Raw genomic sequence first — 16762 nt, forward strand, 5'->3', positions numbered from 1 at the left:
GACATCATTGTTTTGCTGACCAACACCTGCACCTGCACCTGCGCCTTCCTGCACCACCATCGGGCACTCGCGTTTCCAATGACCTACGTTTCCGCACGCATGACACGGCATCACCTTCTTCATTGCCTGCACACCCGTCACAACAGTGTTCAAATCCGGACCATTATTCACAAAACCTCCTCTGCCTCTGCCTCTGGCCTGTGGCTGAAACGCCATGTTTCCTTGCAACTGCGGCTGCGGTTGCTGAAACACCATGTTTCCCTGCAACTGCGGCTGCGGTTGCGGTACCTGCTGTTGGAACCCTTGCATCCCTGGCAACCCTTGCAGTCCTTGCAAACCTTGCAAGCCTGTCTGAGCCGCCTTAAGCTGCATCATCATCACCTTCTCTTTCAGCTTTTTCTGTTTCACCTCAATTTCGTCGCTACAGTATTTCGCATAAGTCAAGACTTCATCAATCGGTTTCGACTGCCAGCAGATCAAATGCGATTTTATCATCTGACTTATCTCTGGTCTCAGCCCTTCCACAAATCTGAACACAAAATGAAGCATATCTTTCGCCTCAATTGCTTCCGTGCCACTGTAATTCTTGAACGCCTTCAGCAACCTCTCATAGTAACTATGAATCGATTCTTTAGCCTCTTGGGCAGTTCGATCAATTTTCTGCCAATCCACATTTTTCGCGGCAACCTTCGTCTTCAAATGCTCAATCACCTTATAGTACAGACACATCACCATAGGTGATGGTGCACCCGTCTCTCTGTCTCTCTCTGGTTCACTTGTCGGCCAACCTACAGCTCTTTTGCAATCCTCCCACAAATCTGCCGGAACCACAATCTCGAATAAAGTGTTCAGGTCTTCACAGAGACATTTGGCAAGCTTCACAAACCTATCAGTCTGTTGATACCATTCGATCGGCTTCTCCCTCAGTTTGGGAAAATCATTCGTAAAGGACTGAATATCGCTACTGTGCCATGGTACATGTACTAATTTTCCCCCTGCTGTCTCCCTCATTGGTAACATGGTTACGGTCTCGCTGCTCTGCGGTCTTTTCTCATTGTGTTCTGTAGCACTGTCCCTCCTCTTATCCTTCCTCTTTACCCATCTGCTTTCCCACTTGTCTAAGCACCTCCACACTTGGGCACTCTGCAACAATTCTCTAAGGTGTGCCTTCATGCCTGCTGATCTCATGTGTTCAAAATCTGTGGTCCCAAAATCCAACCTATAGCTCCTGCTCAAGTGTTTCGTCTTGCCTATGTCAATCCCGTTCCTGTCTGCTACTTCCTGCAAACTTTTATGTACCTTGTTTACCTCTTTCGTGATCTTTGGACATAGATACCTCAATTCCTCTTCCGTGTAGGATTCTAACCTGTTCACACCCATATTCCCTTCCACCAATTCTTGTGCTTCCATGTTCAGCCTCATCCTGCTCAAGTAATCGTCTCCTTTCCCACTGTCTGAACTTTGTGTGGAATTTAAACTGTTGAACCACTGTGTCAGCTGTTGCGCATTTACCCCCATCAGTGTAGCATTCACATCGACTGCCATCGATGGTTGCGGCAACTTTTCAGTGTTCGATGTTAATGGTATTATCAGTGGGGGGCTCGACCTCACCAGTGTTGATTGAGCGCATACGGGACTAAACTCCATCAAGGACCCAGACCCAGTTGGCTGAGCCACTATCGGGGTTATCCCTGGAGTGTTTTCTATGCACCTTCTTTCTGTCCCATTCTGCAGCATTTGTCCCTGACTGCTCATACCTAAGTTAGGCTGACTATACAAAGGTACCACTGGACCTACGGTAATGGGCAGTGATATCGCATCTGGATTTTGTCCATTTCCCATATTCTGAGGCATGTTCATCCCCATATTATGGGCCATCATTGCCGGCATGCCCATCTGACTCCCCGTCATTTGACCATGAGCGTTTCCTCCCTGCATCTGCTTTTGAGGCATCATAAACTGAGTTGATTCAGCTTGTGCCATTGTTGGGTTGTAACCATTCTGTACGCCCCTTACGGTTGGATCTAGAATCATCCCTCCATTGTTGTCACTGCTATAGTACCCTGGCATCTGCGGCTGATAATGTTCTGCTGGTTTCAACACGGGCACATCTGGATACATTCTCCTGACCTGCGGTATCTGTGGAGTGAGCAGTAAGCTCGGATCCTTAGATCCCGATGGTACTCCTGTATTCTGCGTTTCACTGTTCTGTACCGATGCCGGAGGGGCAGAACTGGTACTTGGACCTTGTCCATTTTCTGCATAAGGCGGTGGACGGTCGTTCAGCAATTGCATTATCAACTCCTCATCCTCTAACTCCTCTTCTCTTCTCAACTTTTCCTCGTCCTCTCTATCCTTGGAACACTTTCTGTCTGTCTTACAGGTTGCTTTCTTACCTGTCTCCTCTTCATCTTTAGTAATTGCGGGGAACAATTTTATTCCCTGCAATACATCTGACCTCCACACCTTCTGTGCATTATCCCACCTAGCGTCCGCTAGTGTCTTTTCTACCTTCCTCATCCTCGTTTCAAACTTGTTTTTCTGTTGCTGTCTAGCCATGAGTTCCCAGATTGCTAGAGCCTCAAACTGTGCTGGCCTTGGAGGCACCTTCATGTCATACATCGTGAATCTCAAATTCTCTAGGACCCTTATATTGAATGTCCCATGTATCGGGAATGCTACGCTCCCATGTTTCTCTGTCCACTTGTGCCATTGCTTTAGCCAAAGACACGGAGCTACCCCTTTTTCCTCCATTACAATGTAAGCTGGTGTGCCCTCGGGCGGCGTCTCCTCTCCTACGCTCGCTTTGATGTAAGACTCTCCCTTCATCGCGCTCCTGAATGCTTTAAGGAATTTCATCTTTCTCGTCTTTTATTTAACCAAGTTTATAATCAATAGGTAACTTTTGTTTCACAAAGTTTGTAATCAATAGGTGACTTTAATTCCCGGAATACTCTTCACCTGCCTTTCCCCTTCCAATCGAGTGCCACGGACTGCGTCCAATCCGTGCGCGACCCGTCTCACCCACCAACCTATCCCAGCGCGGCTCTTAGTGACGTCACACTCACACACACTGCGGCTGACAAAGCCTCGCGGCTAATCCTCCTTCACCCAGTTCCTCCCGTAACAACTTTTTGCATGTATCGCGAGCTACCAAAAACTAAAACAGATCTGTCGGTTTACTACAGGAAGGGTAACGTAATTGCTTCAGGACCTTAGGGACCTTTCACTAACCTCGGCCACTATTCGATCTCTTTCACCAGCCTCGGCCGCTATTCGGTCTTTCTCAGTCCCCACATTCGCAAGCAAATCTGACCCGCAGACCTACTCTCAACTTGTCAATGATCTGTTCTAGTGCACTTAGAATCTTGTCAAAGCCCGAAGTCGAAGTTTCTTTCACTCCCTAACACATGTACCCACTCGTTGACCACGCCCGATCAACCTACTAAACAGCCCAGACCACAACATGGATCAACATACTCCGGAGTCTCTTGACCTCGCAGGGCCCGTCTCAACAACAACAACCACGTGGACCTTTTTATGCACAAAGCGCCAGACGCACATGAAGTTCGACGACTTCCCCACTCTCACACTCGGAGCCGCACCTCCGCTAACTCTATGAAGTTCGACGACTTCTCTACTTCTACACTCGGAGTCGCACCTCCGCTATCCTTAAAAGAAAACCCTCGCAACCTTTTCACACACTCTGCGGCAATAAGCTGTGCAAGCGCAAAACCCTAACTTCACTCATACCATCACTAGTACCGCCAACGCTGTTTCCACATCTCCTTTCTCTCCATTCGCAAGCTTCGAGATCCCGGGAAAGTCGCGGTGGACCTAGCCCATCATCATCTTGTCAGTCAGTTTTATCCAAGAAAAATCTAATTCAACTTTTCGAGTGAGGCCTCAAAATGCGTAACCGTTAGTTCGACACCATGTACTCTAATAGTACAGGGTCCCAAAAGACGTAACCATCCTCTGCTACCATCCACTGATAGAGCGGAACGTGGTAACAATTTACCTGCGTTCGGATGCTCTTTAGGTCGATGAATCTTTTGACTAAGTGGGAACTCTCTGTACTCTTAATCAATCAATCTCATCAAATCGATAATCAATAACGAACATAAGCAACACCTTGAACAACATAACACTTAACAATTAATCCAGAATAAATTTCGGCGAACCTTGACCTTTCAGCCAGGAATAACCACACCAGTTTATTGCAAAGTTAGTGTATTTATTTCCCTATATTAACAAAGCTAGCACAATATAAATGTGTCTCAACACCAAATGATAAACATATATGAACATTAATAGCTGTCCATAACGTCGAAACAAGTGTAATCTATGTAGCATTTGAATCACGAGGCATTCGATAATAGCAATGCAAATCACTAATACGATAATCTGTAATGGGCTAATTGCGTACATTTAGTCAGCATAACAAGATCTCAAATTGCATCGTGCGACATATGGAATCCTCATCTAACCTCAAATTAGCATCAGCATGTGGGACTTCATGCAAAAACAATTTGGCAACATCAATTTGGAAAGCTCCTAGCTAGGGTCTTTATCAAAATCAGCAGTTGGTTACCTAAAAGAAACACAATGCAATTTTACAATTTCCTTTCATAATTACCAATTCCGATCAGCAATCAATGAACTCTTCGTCTCACAGGTATCGTTTCTCGATCAGCATAGGGACGGAACAAAGGGGCAGGGGTGGACGGGGCAATTGCCTCACGGCGGCAAGATAAAACTACTACTTCATGCAAAGGGACAAATCAGAGTTAGAGTCTCTAGGGCAAGAATCATTAAGGTCTCTTTCTCTCGATTAGAGAAAGCGTCAAAGTCTCTCAAAATGGCGTCGCAGCAAAGTGGGTCATAATAGCTACGAAGTCAAAATGGCGGGATGTCCGAAGATAGAGAGAGAGCTTTCCTCACGTGCACCTGGGTTTTATAGACAACAGTTCAAGTCCAGTAGGGTCTCCATTGGTGGGTTCATAGGTTAGCTTCAAATTGACCAATCAAAAACGACAGTTCTCAAGCTTTTACTTAAGCATACATTATCCTTGGAGATGGGTACGTAATTTGCAACATTGTCTCTCGGTTAGCTTACTCTCAGAGCCTCCATTGTCCGCACCTGCAAGTCGACCTTGAATTAAAGAGAAAATATGCCATGCTGGCACCAACTTTAAGATAAGCATGTGAACAGTCTCTGTGGAAAAGTACAGCTTCAAGCAGAAATACACGTTTAATAGCACAGTGGAAAAATACAAACATCTAAACCGTGAGACCAGGCAACTAGGCCAAAGCCTCCGCTAAAGTAATGCTAAGCTAAAACATTTCAAACAAGCAAATCGTAGCACACGTTTATGATTATGTCGGATTAGTGCAATTCTAATACACCACGTTATATAAAGCACGCGTATAAATGATGGCAAACTACTCTGAGGGCACATTTTGTCCCCGTACAATCTTTATTAATTCGGTTAATGTCACACATGATTATTTCAGCACTACGTTTATGCGTTAATAAATCAAAACCTTCATTTTCTGCTTCATCACCCTTCACAAATGTTCGGCCATATTTCTTTCAGCTGCAGTCAATCAGAACCTAAAGCCACGTGTAGGCGCGAAGTCACGTGTGCAAATTTTGCTCTCACAGTTTCTGGTCAGCTTTTCTTGCATAATGCTCATTGTGCGGGAGCTTGTTGAATATGCCTGATCTCCAATGAGCCATCTGGGTGGAGTGAAGGGTACTGCAGGTCCTTCACGGTTACCTCACCTGCATCCAAATCACCTCTGGGAAATCATTAACATGCATGGGTTTTAAAGGACCCGTGCTTGTGAATGCATTCAATTACATTTGTTAGGGCGAGAAATTTAATTCTGTTCTCCATCACATATGTTTTTCATAAGTCTTGGAGTATGAGGTCTTACTCTTCAGTGCAGACAAGACTTGTTTCTGCACATGTTTCCCCTCTTTCCTGAAGCAACCTTATGCCCAGAACTTGTAAAATACCGGCAAGGGGAAAGAAGATCCCCCCTATAATTACTTCTGCATTAGTTTGTGATGCATATCCATGCCCTGCTCTGGCGGGCCATGGGGGCTGGTTGGCCAGGGTTCCAAAGCAGCTCTGTATCCCAGCCAAGGCCTATTCACAAGTGGAAGAGGGTCTGTTTGTGTTTTTAATTGTTTCATGTATGCCTGTGAAACCTTCACTCTCCGACTAATTGTCTCACTTGGGTGCTAAACAATAACTCGGGCTACATAAATTATCTGTTCCCATGGGAGTAAAGTAAGCAGGAAAGAAGGTATGCTATCACATTCCCTCATCACAAATGTACAGCAGAGTGTCCTGTGATGCTCCCACTAAAATAAAAAGTATTTATGCAGCATGATAACAGTAATAAAGTAAAAACACAACAAAACAAAAATCTCGGTTTGACAAAAATGCTATAAGGGAATCCAGGGCTATGAAATTTTAAAGTTTAAACATGAAAATAAACTGCGGTCTGGCTGTAAGTTAAGGCTGACTGTGATAGAGCGAGGGTCAGATGAAGATCCCACGTTCAACCCGGTCAGACATTTTCATTCCGATTTAGGGCCTGGTTTAACATGGGCTTGTGCTTCCCTTGTGTCACGCAAGGTTTTTGCAAGAGCAACGCAAGCCCTTAAGTGAGATTTACCATTCCATGCAGCGCCGCCTTGAGTAGTTCTCAATGACATAGTAAATTTGGACTCATGTAAGGCAGCACAAGTTGCTGCTTCGTGTTACTCTGCGCCGGGAAATCTTAACATGAGTGGCAAGTAGGTGTTTCCACTCATCCACCACATTTACCAACACTAGTAAACCTGAATTGCGTCAAAATGCTACACCTTCCCAGGAGAGGCGCACCAAGGGGAAGTGTCTTTATTTCCTCTTTGTAGGTGTGCTGCATTCTGCAAAACAGTTTGAGGAAAACACCTGTAAGGATTGCTTTTGTGTCGGAAGATTAATGTTGCAGGTTAATTTGACAGATCAAACTTGCAATTTAAATTTGCATAGCCAGGTTACTCATGGCAGGTCTGCCATCATGTTTACACTGTCACTGTGGTAGATGTGTAGCCCACTTGTGACATTTAACATACATGCCCTGGGTACACTTTTTTTTTACAATATACTAGGGGCTTATGGGTAAGATAAATATATTAGGGGTATGCATATTTTATCATGTTTAAAGGGAAGCACAGGCACTTTACCCCTGACAGGAACTTTACCACTGGTTAACAGTGTTAAAGTGCACAGAGTTCTACAGCCAGCAAACAACAATCAAAGCAAAAATCTGGGGGTACAACATGCAAAATATGGTAATAGTAAAGAGTAAAAGAATGTGAAATGACAGAAACAATAGGACACGGATTTTGCCTTTTCAGCAAAAGTAAAAAAAATATGCATTTACAAATGATGCATTGTAGAGGTGCTGGAACACATTTTCAGATAGCTACTAAGCTACACTGCATGGGAGTGAGTGGTTGGCAGAGAGATGTATTGGTTATGTTTTGATGTCATGGTTGAGTGACAAGAGTTTTCTAATGTTGTTTTGAGGAGCATCATCTAGCAGTGTGATCAAGGAGGTGGTGTAAGGGATCGATGTGTGAAATACAATCTGGGGACTGAGCAAAATTATCAACAAAATTGGATTCTCTAAAGGGAAAAATTACACCATATAGTACAGTGATCAACGATAATGGGTTTGTCATTATTGTAAATTTGCAACCACAACAGTTTACAAAGATCCTTAATATAAATTATTTCAAAAGACAACTCTCTAAAGCTACATAGCACTACTTGTTTGTACGAGAAAGCCAAATGAGCAAGGTAACAGATTCCTCTCAATCAATCATGTACAACAAAAGATTTCCTTCCATCCTGTGTCTATCGCAGTTCAATTTTGAACCGCCTCAAGTTGTACATTGTACATTTGAATTATGGGATGATACCCCTATTAACAAAAACTGTGTATTTGCTTCTCTGTATGTTAAACAAGCATCTAATCATGCTGAAAAGAGTAGATGTCTTTTTATGTGATTTGCAAATAATTTGTTCATCATTATTGGGAATTACCATATTCTGCATGGTACTTTCTCCGATTTTTGCTTTTTTTGCTAAACCCATCTTTGCTGGCCATAGGATTCTGCACATTTGTCTTTGCTGTTAAAGCGCTTGTGCTCTCCTCTCTAAATATGTTAGAATTGGCATATCACTAACTGGCACATTTAATTTACTTGTAAGTCACTTGTACAGTGTTTCCTAAACTTTTTAGAAGCACAACCCAATTTTTAGAACAATAAACTTTCACGCTCACCTATCTTTAATGGACCTGAGACGGGTGATTTGTGCACCTAAAACATCATGTGGTAACGCACTGTCATTTACAGGCAGCATGTTTTCTATTTAAAGTACCACTACATTTACACAGTCATACCGTTTTACTGATAAAACTATATCGTACACAAAGGTTAATGGGTGGAATTCGGATTTTATTGAATATTTGTCATTTGTGCATCACCAAGTAAAGTTTCTTAATTTGCTTTGATCTTATTAATATCTTTGTTTCCATCACTTTTTTAAGTTACAAAAATTGTGCTTAATTTTTGCTTTCCAAACTGCTAAATGTGTACAGTTCATTTACAGGTATTTACATTTTGTAGTGGAGGAAAAATGACATTGTACACATTGTACAGCCTTTGCTTTCACACTCAGGCCCTCATTATGATTTTTTCGATTTTTGGGCAAGACCGCCATGCGAAATGGCTCCACCATATCGCCAGTGGTGGCGGTGGTATTGTGACCGAAGGATTACGAGTCACAAAACACAAACCACCCAAATACAGACACAAAAGCCACACTGCCAGGCCAACCCACGGCCAAAGAGTGACTGATCAACTGCCGGCCCAGCCACACTGAGACCATTCCGACCGTTATATTTTGAGACAACCTCCAGCACAGTGGAACATGCATAGCGGAAACCGATGGCAGTTTGCACCGCAGCGGAAGAAAAAGGCCCAGCGGAAAGTAGCCAACACCACATTGGCTATTTCATATATCCCACATCTGATAACCATACACACACCACGCACACTTGACCACACCACCTTATAACCTCCCCCACACCAACAATCCCTTGTGACAAATACAGTCAGGATGTAGGAATCATGCACAGAGCCTGGGTACCTGGCCGTCACCTGGGAGATGTACCAGTCTACGAGACACACCACCTACACATTGACGGAATTAAAGTTTTTGCGGTTTCTGTACACTTGTTCATTTCTCCGGGGAGGCACCAGGGCAATGTGGGTGCCATCAATGGCCCCAATCACATGTGGTACGTGTGCTACATGGTAGAGTGCAGCCTTGACAGTGGACAATTATCCACGTCCGGGGAACCGGATGTAGCTGGACATATGTTTTAGCAGGGCGCACAGTACATCCCTCAGAACGTTGCAGAACATGGGCTGCGTCATCCCAGCTGCGAGGCCCACTGTGTCCTGGAAGGAGCCTAAGGCAAGGTATTGGAGGAATGACAATACTTGCACTGTGGGAGGGATGGCACTCGGCTAGCGAATGGGAGCCAACAGATCTGGCTCTAACTGAGCCACCAGTTTCATTATGGTCACATGGTTCAGGCAATAGATCTGGATGATGTGACACTCCTCCAGGGTGGCAAGGTCAACTAAGGCCTGTAGACCGGTGCATTTCTCATCCTCAACTGTCCATCATACCGGGCAACAGGAGAGAGTTGGTTCAATGTCGTGCACCATAGACTGTGTCAACGGTGTTGATGTGGCTGCAGGTCAGCATATGCCACCCATGATGCACAAACTTTCACACACATTACACATTGGATATGTAAAATGGTAGCACCCTGTCTGCATGCATGGGACAGGTGGAAGTGAGATCATCCGGCCGGCGGAACACATCATGGTGGTAGGCAGTCACGACCGCCGTGCAACTCACCATTGGTTCACACTGTTGCCAATGGGAAGCAGGGGCCAATGGTAATCGCCGCCGGCGGTGACGGTGATTTCCATGGTGGCCGAGACCTCCATTGCATGTGCTCCTGCTCACTTGACTCCTGAACCTCATGCACTGAAGATCTCCACTGCGTGTGCTGCTGTGTTCTGACGCTGTAGCCAAGATGCCACGTCCTGCAGGAGACATTGCCCCAGCCTTTGCCCAGGAAGAGTTGGAGCGGCTCGTGGACGGGGTCTTGACTCTGTATGGACAGTTGTATGGGGCACCAGAGCAGCAGGTGAGCCCAATATAATTGTCCTGTGTGTGATTTGTGCGCATGGGGATGGGGGCCTTGGTAGGTGCCAGTGTGTATGGAGCATGGACAAGGGTGAGGGGCCTAAGGCTACGTTGGCTGACAACATGTGGTTGTGGAAGTGTGATGTGGGCTGTCCACTACTGTCCCAGGGAAGCCATTCTACATTGATGAGTCCTTCTGTCTGTGTCACCCATGCATGTCAGCGCCCATCAGAAGAAGGGGATTTGGCATGCCATCTGCAAGCAAGTGTGGACCTTGGGGGCCATGCTGGGCAGAGCATCCACTGCAAAAAGTGGTGGGAGGACCTGAGATGCTGGGCCCGGAAGACCATGGAGGCTCAGCTGGGGGTGTCCTCCCCAATGAGGGAGGGGTGCCTGTCGGACCCTGACCCCCCAATGGCCCGCATATTGGCAGTGGAATACCCTGAGGTAGTTGGGCACTTGAGGGCTGCACAGCAGCCACATGGGGGTAAGTACTCACTCTCACTTTCAACATGTGTTGGCATGGGGGCTCCTGGTAGGCACCATTGGATAGCTGTGGCGTGGATGGTAGGTACAATGATGTCCACTATGGATTATGTCCATCTGGGCAGGATTGACATCACAGGTGTAGGCAATGCCATGCAGTCTGTGGTAGTGGGGCAGACTCCTCCAATGTTGAAACTGTGTGGCCACCTCATGGCAATTGGCTCATTAGACCTGGGGTGTCAGGGCATTGTGATTGGTCCTGGCTATAGGAGGCTGGCCTGGCTTGTAGTAGGTACCAAGGGGTACTTACACACTGTACCAGGTCCAGTTATCCCTTATTAGTGTAGAAGAGGTGTTTCTAGCAGCTTCGGCTGATAGAAGGTAGCTATAGCAGAGCAGCTTAGGCTGAACTAGGAGACATGCAAAGCTCCTACTATATCACTGGTGTCATATGCACAATATCATAAGAAAACACAATACACAGATATACTAAAAATAAAGGTACTTTATTTTTATGACAATATGCCAAAAGTATATCAGTGAGTACCCTCAGTATGAGGATGCCAAATATACACAAGATATATGTACACAATACCAAAAATATGCAGTAATAGCAAAAGGAAGTAATGCAAGCAGTGTAAAGTTACACTAGATTGCAAGAGGAGCACATAGGTATAGGGGCAACACAAACCATATACTCCAAAAGTGGAATGCGAACCACGAATGGACCCCAAACCTATGTGAGCTTGTAGAGGGTCGCTGGGGCTGTAAGAAAACAGTGAGGGTTAGAAAAATAGCCCACCCCAAGACCCTGTAAGGTAGGTGTAAAGTGCACCTACAACCCCCAAAGAGCACTGAAGTCGTGATAGGGGGATTCTGCAAGGAAAACCAACACCAGCAAAGCAACAACAGTGGATTTCCAGACCTGAGTACCTTTGAAACAAGGGGACCAAGTCCAAGAGTCGCGACAGTGTCGAGAGTGGGCAGGTGCCCAGGAAATGCCAGCTGAGGGTGCAAAGGAGCTGGCACTGGATGGAAGAAGCTTGGTGTTTTGCAAGAACGAAGAGGACTAGGAACTTCCCCTTTGGAAGATGGATGTTCCACGTCGTGAAGAAGCTTGCAGAGGTGTTCCCACGCAGAAAGACCACAAACAAGCCTTGCTAGCTGCAAGGGTCGCGGTTAGGGTTTTTGGATGCTGCTGTGGCCCAGGAGGGACCAGGATGTTGCCACTTGGACGAGGAGACAGAGGGGGCACCCAGCAAGTCAGGGAGCCCTCAGAGAAGCAGGCAGCACCCGCAGAAGTACCAGAACAGGCACTTGGAAGAGGAGTGAACCAGAGTCCACCCGAAGTCAGAAAAGGGAGTCCCACGACGCCGGAGGACAACTCAGAAGGTTGTGCAATGCAGGTTAGAGTGTCGGGGACCCAGGCTTGGCTGTACAAAAAGGAAATCCTGGAAGAGTGCACAGGAGCCGGAGCAGCTGCAAATCACGCGGAACCCAGCAATGCAGTCTAGCGTGTGGAGGCAAGGACTTACCTCCACCAAACTTGGACTGAAGAGTCACTGGACTGTGGGAGTCACTTGGACAGAGTTGCTGAGTTCCAGGGACCATGCTCGTTATGCTGAGAGGGGACCCAGAGGACCGGTGATGCAGTCTTTTGTTGCCTGCAGTTGCAGGGGGAAGATTCCGTTGACCCATGGGAGATTTCTTCAGAGCTCCTGGTGCAAGAAGGAGGCAGGCTACCCCAGAGCATGCACCACCAGGAAACAGGCGAGAAAGCCGGCAGGATGAAGCGATACAGGGTTGCAGTAGTCGTTTTTGCTACTTTGCTGCGGTTTTGCAGGCGTCCTGAGCAGTCAGCGGTCGATCCTTTGGCAGAAGGTGAGAAGGTGAAGAGGGAGATGCAGAGGAACTCTGGTGAGCTCTTGCATTCGGTATCTGAAGAATTCCCCAAAGCAGAGACCCTAAATAGCCAGAAAAGGAGGTTTGGCTACCTAGGAAGGAGGATAGGCTAGTGAGACAGGTAAGAGCCTATCAGAAGAAGTCTCTGACGTCACCTGCTGGCCCTGGCCACTCAGAGCAGTCCAGTGTGCCAGCACACCTCTGAATCCAAGATGGCAGAGGTCTGGGGCACGCTGGAGGAGCTCTGGGCACCTCCCTGGGAGGTGCAAGTCAGGGGAGTGGTCACTCCCCTTTCCTTTGTCCAGTTTCGAGCAGGGCTGGGGGATCCCTGAACCGGTGTAGACTGGCTTATGCAGAGATGGGCACCATCTGTGCCCATCAAAGCATTTCCAGAGGCTGGGGGAGGCTACCCCTCCCCAGCCCTGACACCTATTTCCAAAGGGAGAGGGTGTAACACCCTGTCTCTGAGGAAGTCCTTTGTTCTGCCTTCCTGGGCCAGGCCTGGCTGGACACCAGGAGGGCAGAAACCTGTCTGAGGGGTTGGCAGCAGCAGCAGCTGCAGTGAAACCCCGGGAAAGGTAGTTTGGCAGTACCCGGGTCTGTGCTAGAGACTCGGGGGATCATGGAATTGTCTCCCCAATGCCAGAATGGCATTGGGGTGACAATTCCATGATCTTAGACATGTTACATGGCCATGTTCGGAGGTACCAATGTGACGCTATACATAGGTAGTGACCTATGTATAGTGCACGCTTGAAATGTTGTCCCCGCACTCACAAAGTCTGGGGAATTTGCCCTGAACAATGTGGGGGCACCTTGGCTAGTGCCAGGGTGCCCACACACTAAGTAACTTTACACCCAACCTTCCCCAGGTGAAGATTAGACATATAGGTGACTTATAAGTTACTTGAGTGCAGTGGTAAATGGCTGTGAAATAACGTGGACGTTATTTCACTCAGGCTGCAGTGGCAGGCCTGTGTGCGAATTGTCAGAGCTCCCTATGGGTGGCAAAAGAAATGCTGCAGCCCATAGGGATCTCCTGGAACCCCAATACCCTGGGTACCTTAGTACCATATACTAGGGAATTATAAGTGTGTTCCAGTATGCCAATGTGAATTGGTGAAATTGGTCACTAGCCTGTTAGTGACAATTTGGAAAGCAGAGAGAGCATAACCACTAAGGTTCTGGTTAGCAGAGCCTCAGTGAGACAGTTAGTCATCACACAGGGAACACATACAGGGCACACTTATGAGCACTGAGGCCCTGGCTGGCAGGGTCCCAGTGACACATACCTTAAAACAACATATATACAGTGAAATATGGGGGTAACATGCCAGGCAAGATGTTACTTTCCTACACAACCCCCCCCCCCAAACGAAGGACAATAAGACTAGCCATGACCTGATGAGTCTTCATTGTCTAAGTGGAAATATCTGGAGAGTCCATCTGCATTGGAGTGGGTACTCCCAGGTCTATGTTCCACTGTATAATCCATTCCCTGTAGAGATATGGACCACCTCCTCAATATAGGGTTTTCACCTTTCATTTGTTTTAGCCAAAGTAGAGGTTTGTGGTCTGTCTGAACAATGAAGTGAGTGCCAAACAGGTATGGCCTCAACTTATTCAGTGCCCAGACCAAAGCAAAGGCCTCCCTCTCTATGGCAGACCAACACTTTTCTCTAGGGGTCAACCTCCTGCTGATAAATGCAACAGGTTGATCCTGGCCCTCAGAATTGAGTTGTGATAAGACTGCCCCTACCCCTAATTCAGATGCATCAGTTTGAACAATGAATTTCTTGGAGTAACATGGGCCTTTTAGGACAGGTGCAGTGCACATGGCCTGTTTGAGCTCCTCAAAAGCTTTCTGACAGTTAGCTGTCCACAATACCTTTTTAGGCATCTTCTTGGAAGTGAGATCATTAAGTGGGGCTGCAATGGAGCCATAGTTTTTAATGAATCTCCTGTAATACCCAGTGAGGCCTAAGAAGGCTCTCACCTGGGTCTGAGTTGTAGGGGGAACCCCGTCCATGATTGTTTGGATTTTCCCCTGAAGTGGTGCAATCTGTTCTCCACCTAACAGGTGTCCCAGATAAACCACTTTCCCCTGCCCTATCTGGCACTTTGAAGCCTTGATAGTGAGGCCTGCCTTTTGCAGGGCCTCCAAAACGTTCCACAGGTGGACCAGGTGATCATCCCAGGTGGAGATGATATATCACAGCTATATCGTCCAGATATGCTGCACTAAAAGCCTCCAACCCTTGCAGGACTGTATTCACCAACCTCTGAAAAGTGGCAGGTGCATTTTTCAAACCAAAGGGCATTACTGTGAATTGGTAGTGCCCTCCAATAGTCGAAAATGCAGTTTTTGCTTTAGCATCCTCTGATAACTTGATCTGCCAATACCCTGCAGTCAAATCAAAGGTGCTTAGATACTTGGCAGATGCCAGTGTATCTATGAGCTCATCTGCCCTGGGTATAGGGTGAGCATCAGTGTTTGCTACCTGGTTGAGACCTCTGTAATCTACACAACACCTCATCTCCCTTTTTCCATCTTTTGAGTTAGGCTTTGGTACAAGCACCACAGGAGAGGCCCATGGGCTTTCAGAATGTTCAACCACTCCTAGTTCAAGCATTTTCTGAACTTTTTGTTTTATGCAGTCCCTGACATGGTCAGGCTGCCTATAGATTTTACTTTTGACAGGCATGCTGTCTCCAGTATCTATTGTGTGCTCACACCAAGATGTGGTACCTGCCACAGTTGAAAAGAGTTCAGAAAACTGACCTAGGAGATTTATGCAGTTGTCTTTCTGCTCAGCAGTAAGACAGTCTGCCAATACTACACCTTCCACTAGAGCATCCTGTCCTGTGGAAGAGAAGAGATCAGTGAGAGGGTCACTCTCTTCTTCCTGTCCTTCATCTGTTGCCATGAGCAGGGTGAGATGAGCCCTGTCATAGTAGGGTTTTAGGCGATTGACATGGAGCACCCTAAGGGGACTCCTGACAGTGCCCAGGTCAACCAAATAGGTGACCTCTCCCTTCTTTTCAACAATGAGATGGGGTCCACTCCATTTGTCTTGGAGTGCTCTTGGGGCCACAGACTCCAATACCCACACCTTCTGTCCTGGTTGGTACTGAATCAGAACAGCCTTCTGGTCATGCCATTGCTTTTGGAGCTCTTGGCTGGCCTGAAGGTTTTTACTGGCCTTTTTCATGTACTCCGCCATTCTGGATCTTAGGCCAAGTACATAGTCCACTATATCTTGCTAAGGAGCTTTTAAAGGTTGTTCCCAACCCTCCTTCACAAGTGTTAGGGGACCTCTTACAGGGTGTCCAAATAGGAGTTCAAAGGGGCTGAAGCCCACTCCTTTTTGGGGTACCTCCCTGTAAGCAAAAAGGAGGCAAGGTAAGAGGACATCCCATCTCCTCCTGAGTTTTTCAGGGAGTCCCATTATCATTCCTTTGAGAGTTTTATTAAACCTCTCTACCAGTCCATTTGTTTGTGGATGATAAGGTGTGGTGAATTTGTATGTTACACCACATTCCTTCCACTTAGCCTTCAAGTATGCAGACATAAAGTTGCTACCCCTGTCTGATACAACCTCTTTTGGGAAACCCACCCTGGAAAAGATTCCCAGGAGGGCTTTTGCCACTGTAGGTGCTTTAGGGGTCCTTAGAGGAATTGCTTCAGGATATCTTGTGGCATGGTCCACTACAACCAAGATAAACCTATTGCCTGAAGCAGTAGGAGGGCCAAGGGGGCCAACTATGTCAACCCCTACCCTTTCAAAGGGAACCCCAACCACAGGTAGTGGAATAAGGGGAGCCTTTGGAGTGCCACCAGTCTTGCCACTGGCTTGGCAGGTCACGCAAGACTTACAAAAATCTTTTGTGTCCTCTGACATCCTAGGCCAGTGAAACAGGGGGACAAGCCTTTCCCATGTTCTAATCTGACCCAAATGTCCAGCCAAAGGAATGTCATGTGCCAGAGTTAGGAGGAACTCTCTGTACTGCAGGGGAATGACCAATCTCCTGGCTGCTCCAGGTTTTGGGTCCCTTGCCTCTGTGTACAAGAGATT

The sequence above is a fragment of the Pleurodeles waltl genome, chromosome 8 (genome assembly GCF_031143425.1).
Source record: "Pleurodeles waltl isolate 20211129_DDA chromosome 8, aPleWal1.hap1.20221129, whole genome shotgun sequence".
NCBI lineage: Eukaryota > Metazoa > Chordata > Amphibia > Caudata > Salamandridae > Pleurodeles > Pleurodeles waltl.